Raw genomic sequence first — 27,709 nt, 5'->3', positions numbered from 1 at the left:
GTTGCTGTGCTGATTCCTTTTTTATTTTGCTTCTTATCGCTTTTGCTTTGTATACTTGTTCCACTCCCCTATCTGCCCCTTTTTCATTGTTGATTATCACAATAGACGCCTTGGTTACTTGACAGTGTGAGGGAGAGAGACATCCATCAGCTCACATGGTTTGGTCTGTTCTTTTCTGCTCTCTCTCTTTCCCAGAGACATTCCCAGACTTCTCCTCATTTTGTCTCCGTTTTTGGCTTACTCTTCCACGCTATCTCTGATTACGTTTGCATGCTCAAACATGTCTGTCTCAGCATTTGACATACACACACACTCCCCTCCATTCACTACACCCCACCAAGCTGCTTTTGACACCCCCCCCAGTACAATCACCTAATTCGTATTTCTTGTTGATTTTCTTGGGTTTATTTTGTTTGTATCTCAAGATAACTCAATAAAACTTTGGGAGTTGAATTCTAATATATTTTTACATCACTTACTAAATTTTCATCCAAATGGGATCCTTATATTCACTCGAAAAACAAGTTTTTTGTAAGAAAAACAAGTTTTGCTTTAAATATAATTCAATCAAAACTCTAGCAAATTGTAGTTAAAGGTGTTTATTTTTGTAGCTTAATAAATTGGATGACAGATATCTGTAGTATCTCTGTACATATATATATATGTATGCATGTGTATGTAACACCCTTGGGTAGGATCGATCTTCTTTCAGACCAAGCAGTTTGACTTTTATCTTTTATTTTATTTTGATGATGATGTTTTCATGTTTCTACTTTGTTGAATGTTCTGTCCTCTCCTTCTGCTGGTTTTTTGCCTTACTTTATTCGCCTGTTTTTTTTGTGAGTTTTTTATGACTATAATGATTTATTGTTTGATATATCACACGCTTCCCAAACACAGCCACACACACACACATACACTCGTACAGCTGGAAGGTCTCTTCACTCTTGTTACCCATTCCATTCCGTTTCTCATTGAAAATTCCAGCGGACGCAATTACCACCCCAATTGTCTCCCAATCTAAATTTGCCTTCTTCTTCTCCTCCTGTTTGTGCTGCTTCTCCTTCCCTTTCTGCTTCTTCTCTCTTTTTCTTTTCCCTATACATATTTACTTTTAGCTTATTGCGACTTGTAAAAATATTTGCTGTAGTTGTTATTTCTGTCGTCATTCGCTTTTCCAGTCTGGTGGAATTTTTTCAGTGCCATTTTTTTGGGTTTTTCTCTGTAATTTTTTTGATTTTGTTTATCTGGATTTGTAGTTTTGGTTTAGTCGTATTCCAATATTTTTCATTATGTTTATTCGATTTCGATACGGAAATCTTTTATTTATCGCTAAGGGAACTGTTTGACAAGAGATAGACAGAGATATCCATCAGTTAGTTAGTCATGCCCTAATATGCGTGGATTATTGTGCCAAAACAATTTCATGTATTGTATATTTTGCTTATCTTGTTGATATTTCCCCATATCTTTCTGGAATCTAGATTGTATGCGAATTTTCCGCTTATCCAATTGATATATCATTTGTTTTTGTTTGGTGGATTATAGCGCATTTTCCATTTATCTTATTAATATTTTCATTATCTTATCGCTCGCTGTTGGTGGGTGGAAATGTTTGGCAATTATTTTCAGACAGAGATACGAATGGGCGTGGGATCTCATTATTAGTTTAGTGAAAAAGTAATTGAAATTGTAGTTTATCTTGTTTTAATCGTAAAATCTTTGTTGAAGGAAAATTTTAAGCTAAGATTAGCATTGGATAGAGGAAATTTTACAAGATATATCCGTAGTTGCGAATCAAGAATAATTTTATATTGGCTAATTTAGTGCATTTCCCAGCTTTACCTTCAACTTTGATCAAGACTTCCCTCTCAACAGATCATCCAAGTACCGAACCAAAGAAAGAACCCAAAAGGGCAGTTAACAGATTTCTTTTAAAATCAAGTACATTACTTTCTTCATTGGTAATCTCTGATCTCTCTTATCCACTCGCGCGCTCTCTCTCTCTCTCTCTCTCTTTCTTTCCAACCACCTCATATTTACCATTCCCTGCCCCAATTATCTTCTCGCTTTAACATTCTCAACTTCCCCATCTCTCTCTGGCTCTCTTTCTCTCTCTGGAGATCAACGTTTGCTTTGTTGTTGGACTTTCGCTCATAAATCTTGTCGTTTCTGCTAATAACTTGCCCTTCGTCTCTCTCTTTTGTCGCTCTCCTCTCCTGTGGATCGCATTGAGTGGGAGTGAAAGGAGCCTAGACACAGCTGCGCGACCGAACCCAGGCACCCGGTGGGCCATCATCTGTCTGCCTCTCTGTCTCTCTCTTCCTGCTCCACACTCTGTCTGTCTGTCCGCGTAGGCGTTCCTTTTTAGAAATTTCTCTCTGTACACACACACACACACACACATACATATATCTATAACCGGTGGGAAGCCTGCTCTGCTCTCCTTTTTAGCCTGGTTTACAGTTGTTTTTGGGCAGCTTTAATAACGGAGAATCTTTCACTTTGCCTCCTTGTTGGTGGCTGCTGCTGTGACTACGCTTTATGCTGTTCCACTGCTTTCTGCAGCTCCTCCGCTGCTGCGATGCCTTCTGCTGGCTTCAGGCTTCAGCGCCTTCTGCTGCTTTTCTGCTTGGCTGGCCCCTTGTTGATTGATGTCGTTATTTCATTGTATGCCCTGCCATTGATGTCAGCATGGCGTGTGAAATATTAGAGATGAGAGCGTGAGCATAAGACACCCTGTAATTGCTGGGAGTATGTCTGTTTCGGGAAACAGGTTCCACCGCTCAAAAGAGGTGGCAAACAGGTTCCACACTCACTCACTCACACTCACACACACAGGTTCCCCAAAAGGGAAATTGGTACACGCGTGCATCTCTCATTAAAGCAGTTCCCGACTGCTCTCTCCCTACCGGTCCCCCTCCTCTCCGCTCCACCCATGTTTTCCTTTGACTTCTTGTTGTTTTTGTTGGTTATGTGATACCTTAATGGCGGCCCAGGCCCTGCTTCTGTTTATGGGCGTGCGTGTGAACGTGTGTGTGCGTGCGTTCGCTCGTGTGCTTTCGGCGACACACACAAAAAGCAAAAGCCACAAAAGTATAGAAGCAGCGACGCAGCAGCGAAGGCAGCAGCAGCAAAGGTTTCTTCAAAGACATTATAGGCGGCAGAGTCGCAGCCCACGCACCAGAAGCCAGCAGAAGAGAGGGAGAGAGAACTAGACAGACAGAGGGAGCATTGGGAGAGATAAAGGGCAAAGCTCACATGTCAATCGTATGCTTTGACGACTGCTTGCTACTCCGTTTACCAATGCTTTTTCAAGAATCCCTCTTCTCGAACTGCTTGAACATAAACTGCTTTTCAAAGATTGTTTTTGAGTTTTCTTGCATTTTGGCATGTACATACATACATATGTAAATGGTAAGAAAGAGACATGAAAGAGCGACAGTGGCATATAGGTTGATAAGAGGCAGAGAGATAAATGTAAATTGAAAAGTTCCATGCCAAAAATCACGTAGCACATCGTAGGGCCTCCAAGCACACACACCGAAAACAGAAGACAGACAAAACGGTAAACAAATGTAATTCAGATTCAGTTTCGGACTGCCATGCAGATTCGGACTCCGAATCGGAGTCGTAGTGCCGTAGAGCACAACGTGAGCCAACGACCGACCCAAAACCCGCGTGAATCCAATGAATATAGTCATAGGCCTTGCAAATGAATAATGAATAACATTCCATTTGGGATTCACGGTAATCAAGGTGGAGGGGGGATCTCTCTCTTGGCGATCGATACTGGAAATCGAACTCTTGGCTAGGCACGAGAGAAGGTCAAAGGGAGATAGATACAAAGATAAAGCGATCGAAAGAGGAGGGGGACAGTGACAGCTGTCCCAGTAGCAGTATCTGGCAGATACACAAACATTTCAATTAAACCCAAAGCAAAAGGATTGGGAAAAGGGAGAGAGGATGGGGAGGAGGCAATAAGCAAAAGATAGATAAAACCAGATAAAGCAGAAGGCCCAAAAATTATCTCTGTCTTCTGTTTTTTTATTTAGTTTTTCGCGTTTTTCCCTAAATTCATTCCGCTAAAATGCGACTATGTAGCACTCCGAGGGGGAGGGGCCCCCAGTGGACATACAGTGAAAGCTTCCATTGGGGGGAAGCATTATAATCTATATACATATATATTTTCTTGCTTCAACTTCTTTAAAATATGGAATCTGTGTCTTGGAGCTCTCACTGTATTATATTGTTGTTGATATATGATTGATAGGGTCAACCTAGACGAGGTCCAGACGACAGACGGGCATGCAAATGTGTGTGTGTGTGTTTTAACAAAACGATGAATGGAAAGCTTTTTGCCCTGAAGGTGACTCTGAAATAGCCTCGTCAGAAAGAGAGAGAGAGGCAGAGAAAAACGAGAAAAAGTACTCGACATTAATGGCAAATGGGGGTCTCTGAAATGGAAATGCTGTGCGTAATGAGAGAATAAGCTATACAGTAATCTCAAATCTGGTTTCAAAAATATAAACAAAGCAATTAGAGGGCAACTTTTATATTTATATAAGCATTCCCGCTAAGATTATATTTTTGTGCAATTTTCTGTGATTATTATTAAAATATTTTATTTTTGTTGTTGCAGGTAAGCCACGAAAATTGCTGATGGGATTGTTGGTTGCCTCCATTGTATTGTAATTAAGTGAGTTTTTGCCAAAATATGATATTTCCTTGGGATGGCAACACGATGTTCTATGGTTGGGTACTGGCACGAGAGCAACATTGATTTCCACTTTATTTTGTTGTTTCTTCTGAGAGATCTCTGACTCGCGCTCACTCGTTTCATCATTGGAGAAACAACTTTGAGAAATCGGACCAGTTTTCGGGGGCTTTCGAGAACTTGTTTCTTGGGTACAAAGCATACAATTTCCAGTCACAAAGTTGGGGGGAGTTTTTTATTTTTTTTTATTTTTCGTTTTTTGTATTTTAATTGAAAATAAAACTTCAATCTCTCGTTGCTCTGTGCTTCTCTGCATCTTCGCTTAAAGCATGGAACGGGCGACAAATGGAGGTCAAACTTGAAATTCATCATTCACCAAAAACAAAAAAAAAAAACGGACACAAGAAAAAACCAACAGAAAAACGCGCTTTAAAAAACAGCTGAAAGAAAATTCGCATTGGTTACAGATAGAGCTCTCTCTCCCTCTCTCTTTTACACTATGTAGGGCTCTCTCTTTTGCACTCTTTGGCTCTGTTAACCCTCTCTGTTCCCCCCGTTGTCTGGTTTAACCCTCGTTTGGGGAAGCGGTAAACCTTGAGGTTGTTTGTTTGTTATTTTTTTTTTTATTATTATTTTGTCGAGCGGCAGCGCGGCGATTGTCGAGCGGGCTGTCAATGTCTGCCGTCACTTGTTTTATTGCGATACGTTCTTCTGTAGCTTTAGCTGTATCTGTGTATCTGTATCTTTTTTATGTGTGTGTGTGTGTATTTTGTATCTTTATATCTGTGTTTATTTTGTTGTTGCTTTCTGTATATTTCGAGTGCGTGTGACAATGCAGGGCCTCTGAGTCGCTCGCTTAACAACAAGCAGCAGCAGTAACAGCGATTCCAGATACATTTACAGCCACAAAAGATACAGATACAAATGTACAGTTGCAGATACAGATACACGCGGACGTGTGCGATATTGTTGCCTATGGAAATTGAATCTAAATTGGGTTAACAAGTGTTAATGAACAATTCCCACAACACACAACCAACAACAAAAATATAAAAAAAACTGCATCAAAAAGGGAATGGAAATGGGGAGAAAACAGAGAGAAAGAGAGAGAGAATGAAAAAAAGAGAGAGAGAAAGAGAAAGAGAGAGAAGAATGATTGTGGGAACGGAGAAGCAGCAAGCGAAATGCTGATGTGAAAAGTACAGTAACCCTCGGTTACTGGAGAATCTCTGTCAAGCACAGAAGTGTGAGAATTGGAAGAGAAAAGAAAGAGAGATTCTTTGGAAAAAAGCATATATAAAACGGTTGATCAAAGAAAACATATTTTTGAATGAAAAGGAGACAATTGTAGGGGGGAAGGTTTTTTAAATTAAATAGAGATCACTCCCAGACCATCTCTCTGTATCTCTGTATTCTACGCAATATTCTCCTATTCTGCTTACATTCCATATACACTATTTTCTTATGAGCATACTCTTACTAGGATACTCTTACTCTTTCGGTATCCATAATGTCTACAATCTCTCCTTATTTTCCGCCAATTCTTTTAACAATCGTCCCTTATTCTTCATTAATTGTCTCCAAAATCTCCAACTATTTTTCATTAATTCTCTGTATAATCTTCCCTTATTCTCCTTCTATATTCTATACAGAAAATTTCTATGTCCCAAAGTCCTTCTCTCGTTTCATAAATTTCTATTTTAAATATCCCCGTATTCTCCCTCAATTCTCTATACAAAATCCTCTGCTTCTATACCCATATGGGTTTCATTCTCTATTCATTAATTTCTATTTCAATCAATCAACTTTTAATGAAATTTCGTTCGTTTTTCTCTTTTTGTTTTTTTTTTTAGACTTTTTTGTATTTTTTTTTGGCAGTCCTACCTGTGGGGCACAGATTACGCAAATCACCTGAAAAAAAGCGGATAAAGAAGCGGAAAGAGAGAAGAAATAGGAGAAGAAAGAAAGAGGGAACAAGAGGATAAAGAAAGCGGGAACAGTGCAGGCACAGGGAATGTTTGTGCAAAAGGAATGAATCGAAATGAAAGTAGAATCAAATTAAATAATATCAAAAGCTGCTTAAGCCCAAGGGCATCCGTTGGCTGGGGTGTGGGGAGGTGGCGGTGTGTGCAACAAAGTGTGCGATAAGTGAAAAGAAAAACACAAAAAAACACACACAAAAATAAATTGTATAATAAAAGTACAGAAATAGAAATTCTCGAAACTTACACAACACCCACCCACCCACGTCCCCAGAGAGTGGCTAATGGTGGTGGGGTAGGGTAGGGTAGGGAATGATTCAAAGCGTAATTGGTATTACTACCCCCCCCACCAAATGGAAGGGGTCTTTCCCGCCGCCCACCGCGCGTCACCCGTCACAACACATTAAACGCAATTATAGAAAGTCAATTGAAAAGCCGGAAAAAAACAAACTGCGCGGCTGTTGATAGGCTTAAAAAGCGAAACGGCGAGCTGGGAAACAATGCTTTGGATACCTTTTAGTGGATAATTTCTACGAGAACATAGAGAGTGAAATCTCCATGCAGACAGAATAAATTTGAGCAGAAAAAAGGAAATACCCTCTCTACATAAGAAAGGGTACTCTGAAAACCCCGTTGCCTTTGGGCCATTGCCGGGAATCAACGTGCAAAGCTGTTGATTGGGTGGGGATGGGGGTTTATTATCCAAAAACAAAAAAAAAAACCCACGCTTTGGGTGCAAACCATCGTTGGGATACAAAAGAGATGGAGATGCAGGGACCGCAACACGTGCCTCTCACTCTCTCAGTCTCTATCTGTCTGTAACCTCTCTCTCTCTCTCTCCCTTCCTCTTTCGGTTTGCCTTTGCCTTTTTGCTAATTCCATTTGCATGCTGCGAGGGCCGGTCGCCTGTGGGTGTCGTTTCTATTAAAATCCTTTTGCCCTGCTGTGGGCAATACGAGATAAACAAAATGGGTGACAGTTAAAGAAAGCGCAAAGAGAGCCTGATGAAGTAAGAGATAGAAATAGAGGGAAATATGTTAGGAATGAGCAAGAAAATGGGATAAAGTCAAGCGTTGGAGAGGATATTAAATTGGGTAAAAAGAAGAAAAAGCTAATGGCTGCAGTATTTGAAGATATTTTGTGGGTTGGAATATAGGGGAGGAACATAGCAGTTAGGGGAATTTCGATTTTACTGAATATCATTTAGATGGATTAAGATTATCATCGACTTATCGAGGAGCCACTGTCACTGCCTCTGCCTTAAGTGCAGTAATTTACTGTACTGTACAGAGGATTACAGCCTTTGCCCCCCGCCTTTTACACTCTCTCTTATTCTCCAGACCTTAATTGTGCAAAGCTCTCTCCCTCTCTCTCTCTCTCCCTACCACTCGGCTTAACAGCTTAGAGATCTAATCAAAGGTCTCTCTGTCCCTTGCCCACTCTCTTTCGCTGCTTTGCTATTTCTCTGCTCTCCTTTTCAATTATTTCGCTTATCGAACTATCTTTAGTGGCTCTGTGTTTTTGTCATTTTCGCTTTCTACAGGTGTGTCTGCCACCCAACGCCCCCCTATCCTCTCGCTTTCCGCTAGCTGTGTTTATTTATTCCCCAGTTCCCTTTTGTGGCTTTGCAAATTCGATGACTAATGGCTGATGTTTGTGCCTGTATTGGCGTTTGCCTTTGCTGTTGCTATTTTTATGCCCCTCCCTTTCACCCCCGTCACCCTGCCGCCTTTTAAGCCAAAAACAAGTTTTCAACTGTTTTTTACTCCGCTATTATTATTAATTATTGTTACTTTTTGTTATTATACCGCAGTTGTGGTGCGCTTGGGCGTCGTATCATATACATTTGCCGATGTATGGATAACCCTCTAAAGTTGCTTTTTTGGTTTTTGGTTTTCCATTTATCTTTATGCCAAACACACACACACACACACACACACTATAACTTTACCATAAAAAACAGTATTTCGCTTTATTTGTTGTGTTATCCGGATATGTCGTATGGATTTTGATATTCATTTAGATTAGACAAATTTGTCTAGCTTTTTGCTGCTCTGCGGCTGCCAAGGTTGATTTGGTAGCGTCTGTCGCCTTAGCTGTCTTTAGATTTGTCGATTTCATTTCCATGTAATCGGATGTGCTTCACAGATCAGCTGCACAGTACTCGGATTGATTGCCAGTGGGTTTTGCCTCAAGGTTTCCCACTCGAACAAAGGGGAAGGGGAAGTTCTGCGAGAGAGCTACAGGCAACGGGTTTAACTTCAGCTCAAATGCCAAAAAATAAGGTTTCCGCTATGATCTTTTACTTCTGCCTTGAGTTATGTTCAGAGAGCATTTATCTTTGCTGCATCTTCTAGTAAAATATTTTATTTTTCCCACTAAAATTTTGTAAATTTAACGACGCCCCAATCTTTAAATCTTAAATGATGCATAAAATAAATATATTTCGTGAATGAAAATATGAAAATAAGCAACAAAAATTCTTGCGGCAAAAGTGGGAAAAGCAATGGAATGACGACAAAAGTTATGAGACAGAAATGCTACCCCATCTCGAGACATCCATCCCCAACCGTCTCTCTCTCTCTCTCTCTGGTTTGGTGATGCACTTAAGAAAAGACTGCAGAAAAGAAGAACAGCAAGAGGGCATACAGTGGCAGTGGAGCAGGGGGGAACAACATTCTCGTCCAAAAAAGTACCAAAAAAATAAAAGAACAAAAAATTGCAGTTGGCCAACATTGTGGTTGTTGGCTGTACTTTTTGGTATACTCTTTTTTTTTTAGAGGGTATGCTAGTAATTGCTTTAAGCAGTTTTCAACCCATAAAAGTTCGCTGTGTGTGTAGAAATACAAACGTTAAATAGTTTTCAACAATTTAATATTATATCCTAAGGTATTCAAAGCTTCGGCCATCTCTTTTGTTGGTTTTGTCAGTTTTGTCTCTGCTTTAAGGCATGCCTCGAATATCGTACATCTTTCATCATAAATCCTACATAAATATGTACATATGCACAATGTGCTCGTATATTCCTGTCTTATTAAATGGCTAAAATTTAAATATTTAAAATGAAAATTGCCTCCGTTGTACATGGTATAGGGGATGGATGGATGAATGCTTACGAGCATGGGGCACGGCACGCCTTTACAATATTTTTCGAGTGAGCGAAAGGTGCCTCCCGTGTCTACCGTTCGGTTCGTCCGTTGTTCTGGTTTTTTGGTAATTAAGTTGAAAATATTCTATAGCTGCCACAACATAGCCTCCACTCCTCTGGTCTTCTCCTCTCTGCTTGCTCCCCTTTCGGCTGCTTCTGCTTCTACTCTGTGCTTGTGCTTGTTATTCTTCTTCTTTTTACAGTTTCTTTTTTTGTGTGTTGCACGCATTTCTCCGCTGCTGCTGCCGCTGCCGCTGCTGCCGCTGCTGCTGCTGCTGCCATCGAGAAGGTGGGGCAACGGCGCCAATGGGGGGAGACGTTGACGTTGGCGTCGTCGTTGCTGTCGCTGCTGTTGTTGACCGCTGAGTAGGGCAATCGTTGTTTTTGTTGCTGTTGCTGTTGTTGGTGTTTGTGGCTTTTGTTGTAATTTCTTTGCATATTTAATTACAGAATTGGCTGCCATTTCTACTCCCCAAGCCCCCCCCCGGACAGCCCCCTTCGCCCGCTTTCTGCTGCTCCTGTCTCTCCTTCTTATTATTATTTTTATCATTTTCCTTTTGTGAGGCGCCTGCCTGGATGTAGATTGCATTTATGTTCTTATTTTACTTTATTTTCTTATTTTCTATTCGTTGGAAATCTATTTTGGAATACAGCTGGTTGGACGCTACCGAATGGGATGGTTTGGCAAACTGTTATACGTACAATGCAAACTGTAATACAGTAAAAGTTCGTTTGAAAGGACTGGGAAGGGTTTGAGGAAAGTGGGGTCTGGGCTTTAGTGAACACAAACAGAAATATTTCACTGCATTTTAATGCCCTACTCGCTGTTCCTCATAAACAAAGTACATCATCTTATCTTGTTTGAATTATTTATGGGGCTTGACTCATGATTAAAGTCTATAAAAAAGTGGAATAAATACAGATATTAAATGATAAAGATACTATAAAAATATAGTTATAGATATTCGTAGTGTATGCCATGCCCATCGTGTATTGCATCGTTAAAATAATACAAGTGAAATCGATGAAGAGATAAAGTGTGGAATGCAAGTGCTAGGCTGCCATAAGGTTCATCTCTCTCTCTCTCTCTCATAGTTTGCCCACTATAAATCTTTCAGTAATCTTTAATCCGCTTTCCCGTTCCACTCTGAGAAATTCCACAGCTCTAGCTGAGTATTCCATAAATCTAAAACAAGAATCCACGTTTTCGCTCTCTTCTCTGCTCCTCCTTATCCCTGCCTTTTGTTGTAATTTGTAATTGCAAAAAAGAGAGAGAGAGATAGAAACCACAACATTAATTATGCATTTTTGTATAATTTTATAATTTATTAAATTAATGCTTTACATTTTTGTATAATTTATTAAATGAATGCTTATTTGTTGTGCGATGAATTATGTTAATGGCTTTAGCTGCGAGTATCTCTGCTTCTTTCTCTCTATCTCTTATTTGTCTCTCTTTCTGGTTTGCATTGAGAGATGAGGCAGCGATTATAGCAGGGAGTGGAAAGGAGGTGGAAACTTTACTTTGAATGGGAGCCAACTTATTTCTCCTTCAGTCTCTCGGTTCTCTTCTCTTTCCCACAGTCGCTTTGCTCCGCTGCCACAGTCGCCACTCTTCTCCGCCTCAATCACTTCTCTCTGTTACAGTCTTTTTGCTCTTCCCACTCTATTTATCCAATTGAAACTTGTCGCCTGCCCCCTCTTGGCCCCTGCTTCTGCTGTCTGCTGTCTCGGTAGATGGGGCGGGTAGGTGGGGTCTGTGGGCAGGGGCTTCTTCTGGCGCTGTACTTGACTGAGTCTCTGACTCATGGTTTGTTATGTCCACTGCCTGCGTCGATGCCTCCGCCTCCACCACCATTCGGAAACTGTTGCAAATACCCTGCCCCAATACCAACGGTTTGTAAAGGAGGGTTTATGCTTTAGCTTTTGTTTTGGACATAGATTAATATTCTATTTCTTGGAATTTCTGGGAATGTCACCCCAATGTATTTTCACCCTTTTGGGAACATTGATTGCAATTTTGGTAGCTGCATTTTATTTTCAGGGTTTACGGGGTATCCAAAAGTCTGGCACTTCTTTCTATTCCTCGTTTATGGCTTTCTGTTTTTGTTTTGTCTGTGTTTCTGTAGCTGCTACACTGCTTCCTCTACCTCTGCTTGTGCCCCCCACTCATCTTCTTCTATTAGTCATTGGACATTCAGTGAAGCGAAATGTTGCAACATAAACTACCCATACTGCCGCCAGTCGCCTGTGTCCTGCCTCAGCCTGTGGTTCCACCCCCAAAAATGGATTATAGACCATGATGTCAGCATAGTCTGGCATTTCCATAGCCGCAACGCCACTACGCCCCAACGCCTCCTGGTCTGTGGCGCCCCCAAGCAGCAGCCCCTGCCTATGCCCCATTCTGTGGCCCCTGCCCTTAACCTACACCAATGTCATTGAGAGTTTTTCCCCATTTCGACAAACAGCGCAAAAAGTTTGTGTTCATTTTTTGTTTGGGTTTTTCCTTCTGTTTTTTCTTTATGTGTTTCCTCTTCCTGTGCTCTTCATCTTCCCTTCTCTAGCCATTCCTCTTCCCCTTGCTAAGCCCGTTTGCCTCTTGTCTCTCTCTGGGGGGGGCTTGTTTTGTCTGGTTCTTGAGGAATTTCTATCGAGTGCCGCTGCTCCTTGAGGACCTGCGCTCCTTACCACAATCTTAGTTCCATCTTTTAGTGGCTGCTCCTGCTCATTGCTTATCCTCATCTGGAATATCTTCTTCTACTGTTATTTTTGTTTTTGTTTCATTTTTATGTTAATTTTTTCGAAGAATTTTTCAAATTTATTTTAGCATTTTTCTCCTACATATTTTTATGGGATTTTGATTGCCGGCCACTCAATTTCCCATACTTAGCAGGGCAGGGAGCCTTTCTATTAGGGGATTGCTTTTCTTAGAGTTCCTATTCTTCTTGCCCCTACTTTCTGCTACTGTTAATCCTTCTAGCTCCTTGCCTTGCCTTGCCTCGTGTGCCTCGTGTGCCATCTGCTTATAATTCCATTCCCAAAAATTCGTTCAAATTCATTTTCGTTATACATTTTCCCCGGACTTGAAGTTTCCATTTCCGTTGAACTATTTTCTCTGGGGGCGGAGTTACACGCCCATTTTTATAGGAATTGTAAGGAGGGGGTTGTTGGTTCTAGGTGAGGAGGGAAGTTCTGTCAATTCGGGGGCTCCCAATTTCGGGTCTTTGAACTTGTTTTTCTCTTCGCGTTTTTGCGGCTCGTAACATTAAATGTTGCGTTTAGTTGTTCGGTGCCTTTCCCCCCTGCTGATGCATGTTTTCTCCCCCACTGCTTCCCTCTCCACTCTTCTTCCTCGTCTCCTCTTTCGCGCATGTTCGTTCACTTCTTCTTTTTGTTGGCTTTTATGGCACTGTTGCCTGAAATGAAACACATTTTGTGCGTTTTATGCGTTGTTCTGTTCACCCTGGCGTATGAGTAATAATTTCGAATTTCGTTGCGCATACGTCGTGATGTTCCTAAATTTTTTTTTTGGTTTCTCATTAATGGAATGTTTTTTTACCCTTCGATTCATGCGTAGTTGTTCGATATTTTTATATTTATGAGACGGATAATTAAATGAAAGCAGGTGCTAAAAGAACAGAGAGATAGAAAGAAGGAATTAAGAGATTTAGAAATTGATAAAAGTTCATGTGGAAAAAATATGGGGAGGAAATGAATGAAAATCAGCAGACGGAAACGAAGAAAACAGAAGAATCGATGGAATATATACTCTGGTACCATTAATCGATATGAAAACCGATGGGAAATTATAAATGCGTGCTACCCCAAAGGGGGAGGAGCGTTTCAATTGCTAGAATATTAATTAGAGAACAGGGACCATGAGGCAATACCAATCGACTTGTACCCTCCTCTCTTGTGCCCGCACCACGCCACAATTCACAAAACAACTTGTTGTTTTTCAGCCTCAACATTGCATCGACTGATCCATATTTTATTATATTCAACAGAAAAACAGATACACGAGCCAGAAATTGATTTGTTTTTCCATTCCATTGAAAGAGAGAAAGGAGAGAAAATGGTGAATGAGGAGTAGAAGAGGGTCGCTAGCGAGGGCAGGGTGCAATAGGGGCGGATAGAGGTGCAGGAATGAGGCTAGGCCCATCAGCAACGTGAATAATTCATCATGCAATTCATGTCGTTTGAGTGGCAGCGGACAGGCCCCTCTCATAACTCATTTCGCGTAGAACTCATAGAAATGTCCAATTTCAAGCATTTTAAAGAGGGAAATTTCTGGAAAAGTTTCCTACAGTATAACAAGAGTAATATATGTGAGTACCCCTACTTATCACTCCTCAAACAGATAAGAATTGAACGTGCCTTCATTTTCGTTATCATGCGATGACAGCAGAAGCAGAAAAATCATTAACAGCTGCAAAAATATGACTGCCCGACCCTTTCTTATCAGCAAAAGGGGAATGCATTTTGCAATTAAATTGCAATTTCAATGGAATGGTGCTATGAGTCTGTTTGGCATCCAACATATATGTACTGCCTCTCCAGACAATCCTCTCTCGCACTCACTACTCTCCTACCCTCGAGATCCCCCTCCTTCACTATTTTCCATGTGCGAAAAGTAACCAAAAAGTAAACGCAAAACCGTAACAGCAACCGTTTAAAGCTCTTCTCACTTTGGTGGGAGGTGAGACAGATGCAGTGGTGAGAGAGAGAGAGAGCCAAAGCGGGTAGAGTATGAGAAGTGACCTAGCGGTTGTTTGTGCTGGAGAGGCAGGGAGCCATAGCGGGTGGTAGATGTTGTGTATGGTAATGTCATTGCACTCTCCCACTCGGACATGCACTTGCGGCTCCTCTCATCATCATCATCATCATCATCTTTAACCGCAAAAGCAGAAGCAGAAGGCAGCAGCAGAAGCAAAACCAATACAAACAACAACAAGAAATGACAAAATTTCAGCACAAATAGCAAATATTGCAACATGCATGAATGATGATAGTGAAGGAGGAGAAGAGAGGAACGATAAACAAGTACAGAATGATTTTAACAGATAATGATGAAGATTACGAAATGGTAGATGATAATAAAAAATGAAATAAAATAAAATAGTAAATAAATGTAAAGAAAGGAGGATTTCCTTTGCTAATAAATGATATTGGATAAATACTGATGATGATTTTCTCGAATATTCATATCCTAATTTCGTAGTTTATAACGAATTAGCTCACGCCACCCACAACCCACAGCCCCCATGAGTGACAAGCCAAAAGAGGAATGCATTTGAGTTTTTTGAGACAAAATTCTGAAAAAGAATTCCATTTTAAGAGATTGCAAAATATTTTCCAATTGCTTTTGCTGCTGCATGGCATGCATCTCTTCCCCTCTTCGTCTGTCGCTTTTGACCGAGATTTTTCTGTTGGGGACAAAGTCGAATTTCTGCTTTTGCTTCAGCTTGTTCTCTTTGCCCCTCTCCTACTGTTTTTTTTTTTTTTAGCTTAATGCGATTTCAATTGTGAACAGCAGAAAGAGACAGAGCGCTAGAGAGGGGAATCAAGAGAGAGAGAGAAACACAACAAGAGCAAATCAATGGAATGTGAATCAATAATCTTAAATTTGTGTGTATTTTCATTTAAATTGCATTGCACCATTGCACATTTTCATTTGCTTTTGCATTGCATTTTTTTTTTTGTATCTTTGAATTTGCATTGCTTTTGCTTCTGCCTTACGCAGTGGCTGCTAATTCGTTGATTCGTGATTTCTCATTTTCAGCTCCGCTTGGCTTTTCCTTTCATTTGGAACCCCTTTTTTTGCCTGCTCCTCCCTCTACCCGCTCCTCTTGCAATTTGCTGCTCATTTACGTGTGTCTTTTATCATTATTTTTGTTGTTTTGCGCTTATTTTGTGTGTGTTTTCAATCAAATTGACACGCTTTCCCTTTTTTGCCTCATTTCCTTTGCTCCGTCGCGTCGCGTCGCCTGCCTTGCCAGTCGCCGCTGTCTTCATTTGCTTTTGGCTTCTCCTTTCCGTTCCCTTCCTTCTTTAGGCAGTTTTGTATTTGCATTTAAATTACATTGGAAACTGAAATTTGAAATCGTTTGAGGTTTTTTTTTTCGGGTCTGCTGGGAACCGTCTTTGACTGTGGGATTGGCTTGAACTTTGGAACTACCATGAGAGAGGCGAGGTGAGGCTAGAGGAGGCGCATGGGGCATGGCATGGCATGCCAAAATTTGATACCTTTTTCGTTAATGATCCCTCATGGCGCAAAAGAAAAAGGATCCGAATATGAAATAGAAAATAAAAGAGTTGAGGGAAAACGATGAATAATCAAGTAGTCACATGAAATTATGCAAGAGTGAATGATGGAGGAGATCTACATATGTGCGAGTCTCGTCTACATATTGCTGAGGGAGAGAAAGAACCAAAGCCAAAGCTGTTTACTCGTAGTGCAACTGCTCATCAATCTGCATGACTGGACTCATGACAGAGTGAATGATTGTGAGGCATGCTTGCATCATATTCATTTGACATTGTATTTTTACCCAAACGAATCTCGCTTTATTTAATTAAAGGCAATGATATCCAGCATTTAATTAAAGCAGTTAGAGACAAGTAGTGTAAATGCAAGCAGTATAAATGCAAGTAGTTTAAATGCAAGGTAGAGTAAATGCAAGCAGAATAAATGCAAGTAGTGTAAATGATAAACCGTAATGAGTCTCGTCCATTGCAATTGCATTTTGTATGTGTTTTCCCATTCCTCTTGCGTTCGCATGCGTCAGATATGTACATACATATGTGCAAATGTATGTGGTTGCTGTTGTTGTTGCCATACAAAGTGTCGTTGTTCCAGTTCACTCGATGATGATGATGATGATGACGACAATGGCGATGATTATGATGACTTGACGCACAGCAGAGTGTGGGCACAGGCAAAGGTAGTGGGGGGTAGATGCTGTTTGTCTGACGTTGGTAGAGCGCGGGGGACAGCGAGCGAAGTGCAGGACGGCGAGAAAGAGAGAGAGGCCTGGTTTGCTCTGATGCTATTTATGTTTGTCGTTGTTCTTGTTCAAGTCGCGTCTCAAGCAAGTTATAAAAAGAAAAAGGTCAGGCAGTCGGGGCTCCTTAGGTCTGGGTAGCCTTCTTTGTATGTCACTCTCTGGAACGCACTCTCTCTCCTGCAACTGCCTTACCTTCGTTTGACTAAAGCTTGTTCTCGAGGCTGCTTTGCTGTCGCCTGCCATGGACATGGCCTCCCTCTCGCTCGCCCTGTCCATCAAGTGCTTTTGACCTCAATTGAAGTTAACTCCGCTTCGCTGGTCATGTCAGCTATAAAAATACCCTGGAATATATGGGAATATTGTATAATTCACCCATTAGACCCCCGCAGTAGCCTCTTTTGCCTTGGCAACGTTCATTGCTCACCTTTTTCTTGGCTCTTTTTTTTATATTATTTTTGTTCTAAAGTTGTTTTCCACCCACTCTTACACACTCACACACACCTTGGCACGCCCACTTTAAGCGCCCATTTCCGTCGGCTGTCGGCTGCCCCCTTCCCACAACCTCTTGCCGCTGGTGCATTGTGCAATACTCTTCGTTGGTCGTCCGTCTCACTCCCTCTCCCTCTCGCTCGCCCGCTTGTTTGCTGTTGTTAGCCTTATCCACCTCCTCTCCCTCCCTCTCCTTGTGGGTTACTTTAGGTCATTGCAGTTGACGTCGCTGCCGAGTGCCGACTGCCGGCTGCGGCGCTTCGTTACGCTTCTAATGCTCGCTTGAAGGACGTCGACGCTGCTGCTGCTGCCTGTCATTGTCGTCGCCGCTCGCTGCAAGAGTTATGTATACTGTTTGTCACATACCCTTTAAATGCAGAGAAAAGGGTATCTTTGACCCTTTAGAAATCTCAGCTAATGGTCTCAGGGAATAAAATCGATTTAAAATAATCCAAATCGGATTAATAATTAATTTGAGTGTCTAACTTATATAAAATCCATTTGCAAGGGTATCAACACCGTCGTACCCCTTTTTTTTTGTTCTCTCTGTTTATGCTTTGGCTGTTGTCATTCTCTTGCTGCCGCAGACGGAACCAAGCGACCTCTAAGCGGTCGTCAACATTTTGTTGACTTCGATATAAAGTCGTCTCGCAATGAAAAAAAAAACTATAGAGAAAAACAGCAAAGAATTCTCAATTACAATGCTCAAGATTTACTAGAGAACTCTATTGTTGTAGTACATGACTCGAATGTGGAATGTGAGAACAGTGAGCAGAGGGGGGACTTACAGAAAATAAATAAGTTCAAAGAAAGTACTTGGATAAAGGATCGTATAACGATCGCTTAATGTTTAGTTTACATAGAGAAATCTTTCATCATGCTATTTTCTAATAGATAATGGATTTGGATCTAAATTAAAGAGTTGCATTTACGTTCGTCAATCAGCGTAAAACCTTACGAAGAAAGATCCGTAACCTTCTTCTGCAATTGTGTTAATTTCCAACTCATTGAAAACAAAAATAAATCTAGAATCTTTCACTTAATTAAACACTTATTCATGGCTCTGCCGTAATTGAATCTTTCATTTGAAGGTTCTTTCATGAAAGAACTCCAAGATCTCCCTTGAGACCCACTCATGATTTTTGCTTTCACGTCCCTAAAGCACTCATTCACTCATTCATTATTCAATTCAATTCAATTCAATTTCGAGCCTTTTCGGCAATGGCATTTCATTTTATTTCAAATGTCTGATCTTATCATTGTGAGGAGCCAAAAAAACTTTCACCCAATGAAAATTTTACGGTGCACAAATTTCCCTTTAATTTTGTGTTATTTTCGTTGGGTTTTTTTGTAGCGTTTTTTTTTCGCATTTGCCATGAATTACATTTAATTTGAAATGATTTTTGTTGCTGCCGCCTGTCGTCTTGTCAACTGCATGCAACATTTAACCGAAAAAACCAGAGAAAAGCCACACAAAAAAAAAAGAGATCAAAATGAATGCTCAAAGCGGATCGTTTGTGCAGGCGGGTGGACTGGCAGGGAGGGATCGCGGAGGATTGTAGCGGGTGGCAGTTGTTGGCATTCAAAAGCTTTCACACAGTCCAATAATCCACATACGTTCCACAATCTGTCTGGCTGTGGGAAAGAGCTGGCACTATGCGCGCTGTCGTGTGTGGGTGAGCGAGAGAGGGAAGGAGTGTGGGTGAATGATGCTTTTACCTCATTTATGTTAACTTTTCTCCCCCTCCCACCTTTGCTTTTTGCTGCTGCTGTGTGTTTTCTCTGCTTTGGAAAACTCTCCCAAAATCATACTGCCGTAGATCCGTGCAATTTAAATTTAAATTGCATTTGGAAATTTCACTCTGCTGCCACCGTCGACGAACGCCTATTTATTGTTAAAGTGCAAAAAACAAAACGATACTCTTTAAAGGCCATCACTTTGATTGTTTTTGTAATTGAATCTGCGGATTGTGCAGTGCTGAAGCTGCAGCTCTCTCTCTATCTATCTTCTCGCTCTGTGTCTTTTTTTGTCTCAATAGCAGAAGAAAGAAACCCGAGTAGGTTGCTCAAGTAAAGAACTTGGAAAAACGTTGTAGGTTGCTTCAAAAGAGCCTTGGAGAAGGCTCATCCTCATACGTGGATAAAACCCTTTTTACAGCGACTGAACATCATTCGATTTATTAAGCAAATAATGTGGAATCAGGGGAATGTATGAATCACAGATACACCTACTGCAAATCATATGCTGACTCGTTTAGTCAGTACTTAAAAGAGAGAGAGAGAGAGAGACAAAGAGATCCAGCCAGCACCAGTAAGAGAGATCGCTGGGGGGCGTTGTAGTGGTTATTGTTATTGCTGTTGTTTCTGTTGTTGCTGGGGCGCTGGTTGTTTATTGGCGTCATTGCAGGCGACGGGGGATGTCTCTGCTGCTGTTGCTGTTGACGTTGACGTCGACGTCGCAACGTCTCTTGCATGCAATCAAGTGTGCAATGCAATTACAAAAATTAAAACAACAAAGCAGCAGCGGAGGCAGCAAAGGCAGCGCCGTTGGCTGCAGAGAAACAATTAAGGCAACAACAACAAGTGCAGCAGCAAATCGAAACATGGCGCATTGCTTGCTGCTGTTGTTGCTGTTGCTGTTGCTGCTGCCGCTGTTGCTGCTGCTCTTCGCCATATTGTTGCCAAGCGCTGAACAAGAAATTCACTCAAGCGGCATTGTTGTTGTTGCTATTGTTGCTGCTATTGTTGTTGTTGCTGCTGTTTCATTTGATTTATTGCATTTTCCATTTGGCCAAGCGTGGAAAATGGGCAAAACGCGAACTTCCGATTTGCAAAATTTAAATTATGTTTCCTCTGGCAACATGTTGCATGTGGGGGGGCTATGCAACATTAGCCACATTTTCAAAGCAGTATTGGTCAGGGGAGGGGATCTTTTCTCGTAGAAAGAACCAGTATAACTTGACTCTTCACTGAGGAGTACATACTCGTACATAGGTATCTATCGATTAAGTGGGAGGACCTGAAATGATCATTGAAGAATCGAAGTATGGTCTACAAAGAGCAGAGGGATAATCAATGGGCTATACATACATATATTTAGAGATCTATGGGGGCAAGCTCTCTTGCCCGAACACCCACAATGGTAGTCGCAAAAAGGTACATACAGTGGGGAGCAAAAGTGAGTACATACTCAGTATCATCGACTTTCGTCGCCCATAACAGCTAAACGCATAAAGCAAAGCAAACCAAATATTTTTCATATATCAATTACTTTATTCTTAGAAAATAGGTAATAACAACAAAAACAGATGGGAAGCTTTCATTGAGAGAAAAATAGAAAACCAAAACAACTCGCATGTACTCAGTTCTGAACTTTTCGTCTATTGCACTTTTTTTCGCGCTCTCAAGTTTTTTATCAGCAAAAAGCTTGAAGATTTAGAGTTAAATCTCTTCTTTTTGTGTTCTTGTCATACATACTTTAATTTAAGACGTGCTTCTTAAAAGTCGGTGCAGATTTATTGAATTTACAAAATTTTTTTACACTTTGTGCCTGAAAATGAGAAAACTATTTCTTGAAATTGAAAATAGTGTTGTGTGTCTTACTAATAGTGGCTGTTCGACACGTACTATTGCTAAAAAGCATGGAATTAGTCAATCGGTGGTGATCAGAGTGCAAAAGAGGCGTAATGTTGTCCCCAAACAGCAAGTCCAAGGCCGCCCTAAGAAGTTAACAGACTCAGAAGCTAGACTTATGATTTCGGAAATGAGGAAAAATAAGTTACTAACACCAAAAGATGCTTCTATGGCAATAAACAAAAATGTTAGTCGCTCGACAGCCAGAAGAGCGCTTCACAACATTGGGTACATTGCAGCCGTTAAGAAAAAAAAACCAGCATTGTCGGAAAAAAATGTCAAAGCAAGGTTGAAATTTGCAAGGGAGCATAAAAATTGGACGAAGGATGACTGGAAACGCGTAATCTGGTCTGATGGGTCAAAATTCAACCGTTATCAATCGGATGGAAAGCAGTATTGTTGGCGTAGGCCCGGAGAAAAACTGCAAAGACATCATGTTAAGCAAACCGTGAAACGTGGCGGCGGCAATATCATGGTATGGGGATGTTTTACATGGTGGAACGTTGGTCCTCTAAAAAAAATAGATGGGATCATGCGAAAAGAGGACTATTTACAAATTTTGCAAGCCCATCTTCCCAATTTTCTTGAAAAATGTGCCTATTCCGAAGCATAAATTACTTTTCAACAAGATGGGGATCCGAAGCACACAGCGAAAATTGTTCAAGAATGGCTAGGGAATCAAAGTTTTAAGTTGATGGAGTGGCCAGCTCAAAGTCCCGACCTCAATCCGATTGAAAACCTATGGTCAATCGTGAAACGACGGCTAGGGCAGTACGAATCAGCCCCATCTAAATTAGGCGACCTCTGGGGCCGTGTACAGATGGAATGGAATCGTATTCCGAAAGACATTATTGAGAACTTGGTAGAGAGTATGCCAAAGCGTATTAATAATGTCATTTCTCATAAGGGTCTATGGACAAAATATTAAGTTTAATTGATTTTCTTAGATGTTTGTAAAAAGTTCAAAACTGAGTACATGCGAGTTGTTTTGGTTTTCTATTTTTCTCTCAATGTAAGCTTCCCATCTGTTTTTGTTGTTATTACCTATTTTCTAAGAATAAAGTAATTGATATATGAAAAATATTTGGTTTGCTTTGCTTTATGCGTTTAGCTGTTATGGGCGACGAAAGTCGGTGATACTGAGTATGTACTCACTTTTGCTCCCCACTGTACATACCCATCCCTTGAGAGCTAACGATGTCCCCTGAGTGATCTTGAGAGAGAGAGCCTCAGCTCTTAAACATCTTGTTGCTTGTGTTGATGAATAGAGCAACTGAAGATCTCTTTATGTTTGCATCTTTATCCCTCTCTCATTTGCCACTTGATATTTTTTCTTTTGAATATTTTTTTTCTGAACTGGTTCCATATCTTTTTCGTATTTATTTCATTTGTTTTTTTTTTATTAATTTTTTTCTGCATTGTGAAAGTACAATCCAAAAAAAAAACATTCATGTGGGTTTTGTGTTAGCCTTCTCCTTCTCTTTTTAGAAAGGCAAATGGCGACATTTTTATCTTATATATTTTTTCTTTTTCTTAGTTTCTTCTTGCAACATGCTGTTTGCAATTTGTTGCACGAGTGCCATTTTTGGCATTTGTGAGTTGAGTCGGTGTCGGTGTTGTTGTTGTTGTTCGAGTCGTGGTCTCAATCTTTTCTGCATCTTTGAGAGCTTAGCTGTGGCTTCTGCTGTGGTCCTTGGCTTAACTTGTTCTGCCTAACGCAAGGTGTGTTAAATAGAGGGTGAGGTAGCAATTTGTTTGCCAACTGTTGTCTTTCTTTTTCTTTCTTTGCGCTCTCTCAACATAGCTATGCAAATCTCGTTTGCCAAATAGAGTTTGATCTCTCTGGGAATGCTGTACCTTTCCTTTTAATATAGCTTGATCCTGCTGCAGCTGGCTGGGTGAGCGGCAGGGCAGTGCAGGGGGAGAGAGTGTACGCAAATGTTTTGGCATCAAGTGTTGAATATGCAACAAAAAATGCCATAAAATATGCAACGCCAGAAGCAGCCAACAACAACGTTGATAATAATGACACGAAGAAGCTGAAGAAAGGAAGGGAACAAGTGTTGGTAGGGGGAGGAGGAGGAGGAGATACAGCGGACAGAAGAACGAAAGCTGCTGTAATTGCTTTGCCTTTACCGCCGTCTCCATCTTCTGCTTCTTCGCTGAGCGCAAACTTTCTCCGTTGTTCTTGCACGTTCTGCCGTGCCGCCTGCTGCTGCTGCTGCTCCCATTTCTGCAAGATTGTATGGAACGTGACCGCGAGAGCGACAGAGAGAGAGAGAGAAGGAAAGAGAGAGAGAACTGGTAGAGAGGTAGAATGATAGAGCACGAGAGGAGTAATGGGCAGAGAGAGGTCGCAGCAGAGCAATTGACGGCTCTGCTTGTTCTTTGCTTGTGGAACTTGTTTTTGTTGTTTTTGTTTGTGTGTGCAATGTGCAGGTGCAGGGCATATTAAGAAGAAAGATAAGGCCAGTCAAAGTCTGCTTTCGGTTAAGCTCCAACTTAACAAACAGAAGAACATGCACCGCGAGACTCTCTGCCTTACCCTTCCATGTAATATATCTTGTTTGTATACATGAGCGTGTGTGTGTGTGTGTGTGCTTGTGCATGAATGTTCGTGTTTGTCTGCTGCTGCTGTTTTTCTTTTTCTTTCTGTTTCCTCTGCTGCTACTGTTGTTGTTGCTGTTGCTTTTGGCTCCATCGTCAGGTGCGTTGACAAGTGGAAATGCTTGCCCGTGCATTGCTCTCATTGCAGCGACAAATATTTATACAGCCCCCACCCGCTCCCCCTGCGGAGCCCCCAACCCCTCCTGAATACCCCATTATGTCTCTGTGCCTCAGCACCAACATTCCTTGTGTCTTGCCCCCGTTTTTACCTCACCATCTCCATCGCGCTCTGTCTTTTTACCTCTCTGTCTCTCCATGTCTTTCTACTGTTTGTCTCTCTGTCTCTGTCTCCGTCTCCGTCTCCTGTCTGTCTGTCGCTCCGTCCCTTGTTTATTGTTTGCCTCGATTAATCAGCGCATTTAATATGCGGCGACGCACTGCAGCAGAGAGAGCACGGATCCCGGACTCCAGACCCCAGACCCCGAGACACCAGATACAATGGACCCCGTACCCCGGACTTCAGGTTTAATCGACTACGAACCCAACTAACCTGTTGATTTTGTATGGTATGCTCTCGAACACTCTACCGGTCTCTTCCTCCAGCTATTTGTTCGACACTCTTTTCCTCCAGGTACTCCTCTCTCTCTTTCTCCAGCTACTCTTCTCCCCATGCACTCACTCTTCTCCCTCTTCATCTCCTTCATCTGCTATCTATTCACTTATTGTAATTTGTTTTTTACCTTGTTTTTCTTCGCTTTTTTCATTTAGCGCCTTTCCGCTTCCGTTTTGAACAAAACAAAAAAAGAGTTGTACGAGTATTTGGTATTTCGTGTCTCTCTTTTCCACAAAAACATAATTTGTTGTTGTTGCCTTTGTTGCCACTTCCGTTGTTCCGTTCCGTGGAGTTTAAACTGCAGGTTTTTTTTTGGTTTTTGTTTTTTGTGGTACAACAAAATGCAGGAAAGAAAAAAAGCTAAAAATTTGCATTTTTGGTAATGGAAATATTTGGGATGGGGGAGACCATAAATGTTAGGGGCTTCGGTTAGCCATCCATGGGATGTGCAGTAGTAGGGGGAGGTACTCCCCTATAAAATAGAGTTCTCAAAACTTTCTCTCGAAAATATATAGGTTCTTGTTTTAAATTAATTTAATTAATGCCAAAACAATGCATAAAATAAATAAATAAACTTATAGTAGATACCATATCAATTACATCATGTATAATCTCTAACCATCATTGCCATGCCACAATATCATCTCTGTTCTCCGTTTCGTAATCGAAAATTGAGTAATGACCGCAACACACGTGGCAGCACACACAGAGGTGGGGGGGGGCCATGTGTGCACTGGGATTAGGCTTTAATTGGCTGCAATCCGTAGCCGTAGTAGTTGATATAGCAATTGTGCAATATGATTACTGCAATTACTCGTACAGCAAACAATCTGTGAACACAAATCCATTGTGTGTGCCTGTGTGCCTGAAAACCAAACGTAGCCCCCAAAAAAGGTCCCCGCCCTGTGAACATTTATCAGCTCTTTTTCCATGTAAAACTCCACAATTCCACAATTAACCGATAACACGAGGGGGTTAGGCGATAACAGGGCGATAACTGGGCAACGAAAAAAAAAACCATAGGCCCCACATATTCCCAAGTGTTCGCAGAAAGCAGAAAGAGAGAGACCACAAAGCGGGTTTCATTTGTGACAATATTATTATGCCATGGAGAGTTATAAAGCGTATATAAAGTATATACATATGTATGTATTATTATTTATTATTATTATTTATTATTATTATTTATTATTATTATTTATTATTATTATTTATTATTATTATTTATTATTATTATTTATTATTATTATTATTTATTATTATTTTCTTAGAAATCATTTAAAGAACCTTTGATAAAGTTTTTAAGAAATATATACATACTACGTATGTTGCTGTCTATAGGATCTGTCAAGCTACAGCATTTTCTTGGAAAACTCTTCAAACTCTTAAGATCTCAATGGGATCTGTATCTCCGAATCCCAAAAATCCTGAATGTTAGTTATAGATTTTTTTTTTTAACTCTTGACTCATTACATCTTGAGAGCTTAAGGCATAAATATCGTGTTAAAGTTGTTTGAATAAATTCAAATGAAATAATATTCTGGGAATCCCGATTGATTGTGATCTAACGCCTCATGCCGCAAGGGGCATCCCCCACATTACAATCATTCAATATCAAGCGGCCTGCTCGGGCCTTTGATGCACTTTTCAATTTACAGTTGGTTGAATCTTTTATGCAACAAACGGAGGAGGGAAGCGGGGCAGTGGTAACCACAGGCAACAGCAGCAGATTTGAATTCGAATACGGATTCACATTCAGATTCAAACTCATTTTGTTAGCTAAAACTGCGTCACGTTGCAGCTTTGTTTGACGTAGCAGCAGCAGCAGCATCAGCAGCAACAGCCCACCGCTGGCTGTGTGGCTGTGTGTGGCTCTGTGGTTGTGGCGACTGTGGCCTGAGATTTGCGTAAACGAAATTGGCTTCTCTGTTTTGCCCCCGTGCCACATGCCCCATTGCAGTGTTGTGTAACGTGTGCAGCGTAACGGCAGCGGGACGGTGCGAGGCGGGGACAGAGAATAATGATGTCAAACTTTTGTGTGTTTGTGTATGTGTGTGTGTGTGTGTGTGGCATTCATATAACTTGTTGCTTTGGCAGTAGTGGTGGGTAGATGGACAGAAGGGGAGGTTTCTTTTGATGCTGCTTTGCTGCTACCTGCTGCAGCTGCCACGTGATGCGTTGTGCAAGAAGTCCTTGCCACGAGGATGCTGCCCCATAAAGTGTAGTGCTGCCAATTGGGGGGATGACCTTGCGCCAGCCTCTAATCCCCCTCTTCGAACTCTGTGTGACCTTCCCCCGAACTCTGGTTTGACCTTCGCGTTGACTTTGCCCGCAGGTATGACCTCCCCAATCCAATCGACAGTCGTCATTCGCCATTCGCCTTTCAATTTCTATTTCAGTTTCGATTTTCCCACTGGCCCGCCATTGGGCTCCCCCACATTTTGCATAATTTATTGCATTTAGTTTTTCATTTAATGCTGCCCCTCCCTTGGTCCTTGTACCATAAATTTCCACTACACACATCAAATGTCGTCGTAGTCCACCAGCCGTCCAGCGACTGCTTCTCCGTCTCCTGCTCTTCGTGCTGCTGCTCCTGCGGCTCTTCCTCCTTCTCTCCATGCCGCTTCTGCGACCTCTACTGCTCCTCTTGCTGCTACTTCTGTTTCCGCCTCCACCATCGCATCGCGTGTGTCCTTAATTTTAGTTTTGATTGCGTTACCCTCCTTCTATACGACCTGCGTCCAGTTCTGGGTTTTCCCCCACACGAACCTCCTCCAGCAATCCAATCCAGTCCGTTGTCCTCTTTATAGTATATATACCCTGTAATTGGCCGACATCGGTGCGGTGCGGTGCGGTGCGTGTGTTCGCTTCTACTGATGGAACCCAACGTGGTTCTTCTTCTCCTACTTTTATGGGAGTGGGTACTCCTGTGGATTTCCTACAGTTCCTATAGTTCTCCTTTTGCTTTAATTTGCCAACTCTTGTGTAGTTCTCCTATTTCCCTGCAAATTTCTGCTGCTCCTTCCAGTTCTCCTACTTTATTCCGACCACAAACCACAACCCACAACCATTGCTGTGCGGTGCTATTTTTATGCCTTTCGCCTTCGTATCAAATGTCCTTTGACGCAAATTAATTAAGTTATGCGAATCCTGGAAGTCGGTCAAGCAAAAGGATGGATAGAGTGTGGCAGGAAGGGAAGGCAGGCGGGCTGCCTGTTGTGCCAGAGAGAAAGAAAGGCAGGGAATTGCGGTTATGGCAGGGAGCAGAAGGAGCAGCCATGAATGGTTGCCCAGGGAATTTGGCAGGGGAGGGGCGCTACTCAAATGATTCTAAATTTAGATATTTCCATCACCACACGAATGGATGAATGCCAATCGAAATGAATGAATAATTAAATGACTGAATGAATAGCTACAAAATTGGACAGAAATGTCCCTAATGAATGAATGAGTGTTATGGAAAACTTTTAATTGCTCGACAAAAGAATCAAATTCACATGGACTAATGGCTCC

At 41.4% G+C, this 27,709-nt stretch overlaps 1 protein-coding gene across 2 annotated transcripts in view; it reads left to right on the top strand.

The window, feature by feature from the left end:
- LOC111068797 (homeodomain-interacting protein kinase 2) overlaps nucleotides 1-27,709 on the top strand; it is a 43,328-nt gene that overhangs the window by 6,064 nt on the left and 9,555 nt on the right. The window lies entirely within an intron of this gene.

This window comes from Drosophila obscura, unplaced genomic scaffold, assembly GCF_018151105.1.
Source record: "Drosophila obscura isolate BZ-5 IFL unplaced genomic scaffold, ASM1815110v1 contig_30, whole genome shotgun sequence".
Lineage (NCBI taxonomy): Eukaryota > Metazoa > Arthropoda > Insecta > Diptera > Drosophilidae > Drosophila > Drosophila obscura.
Note: the sequence above shows the minus strand (reverse complement) of the source record. Positions and strands in the feature narration are given on the sequence as shown.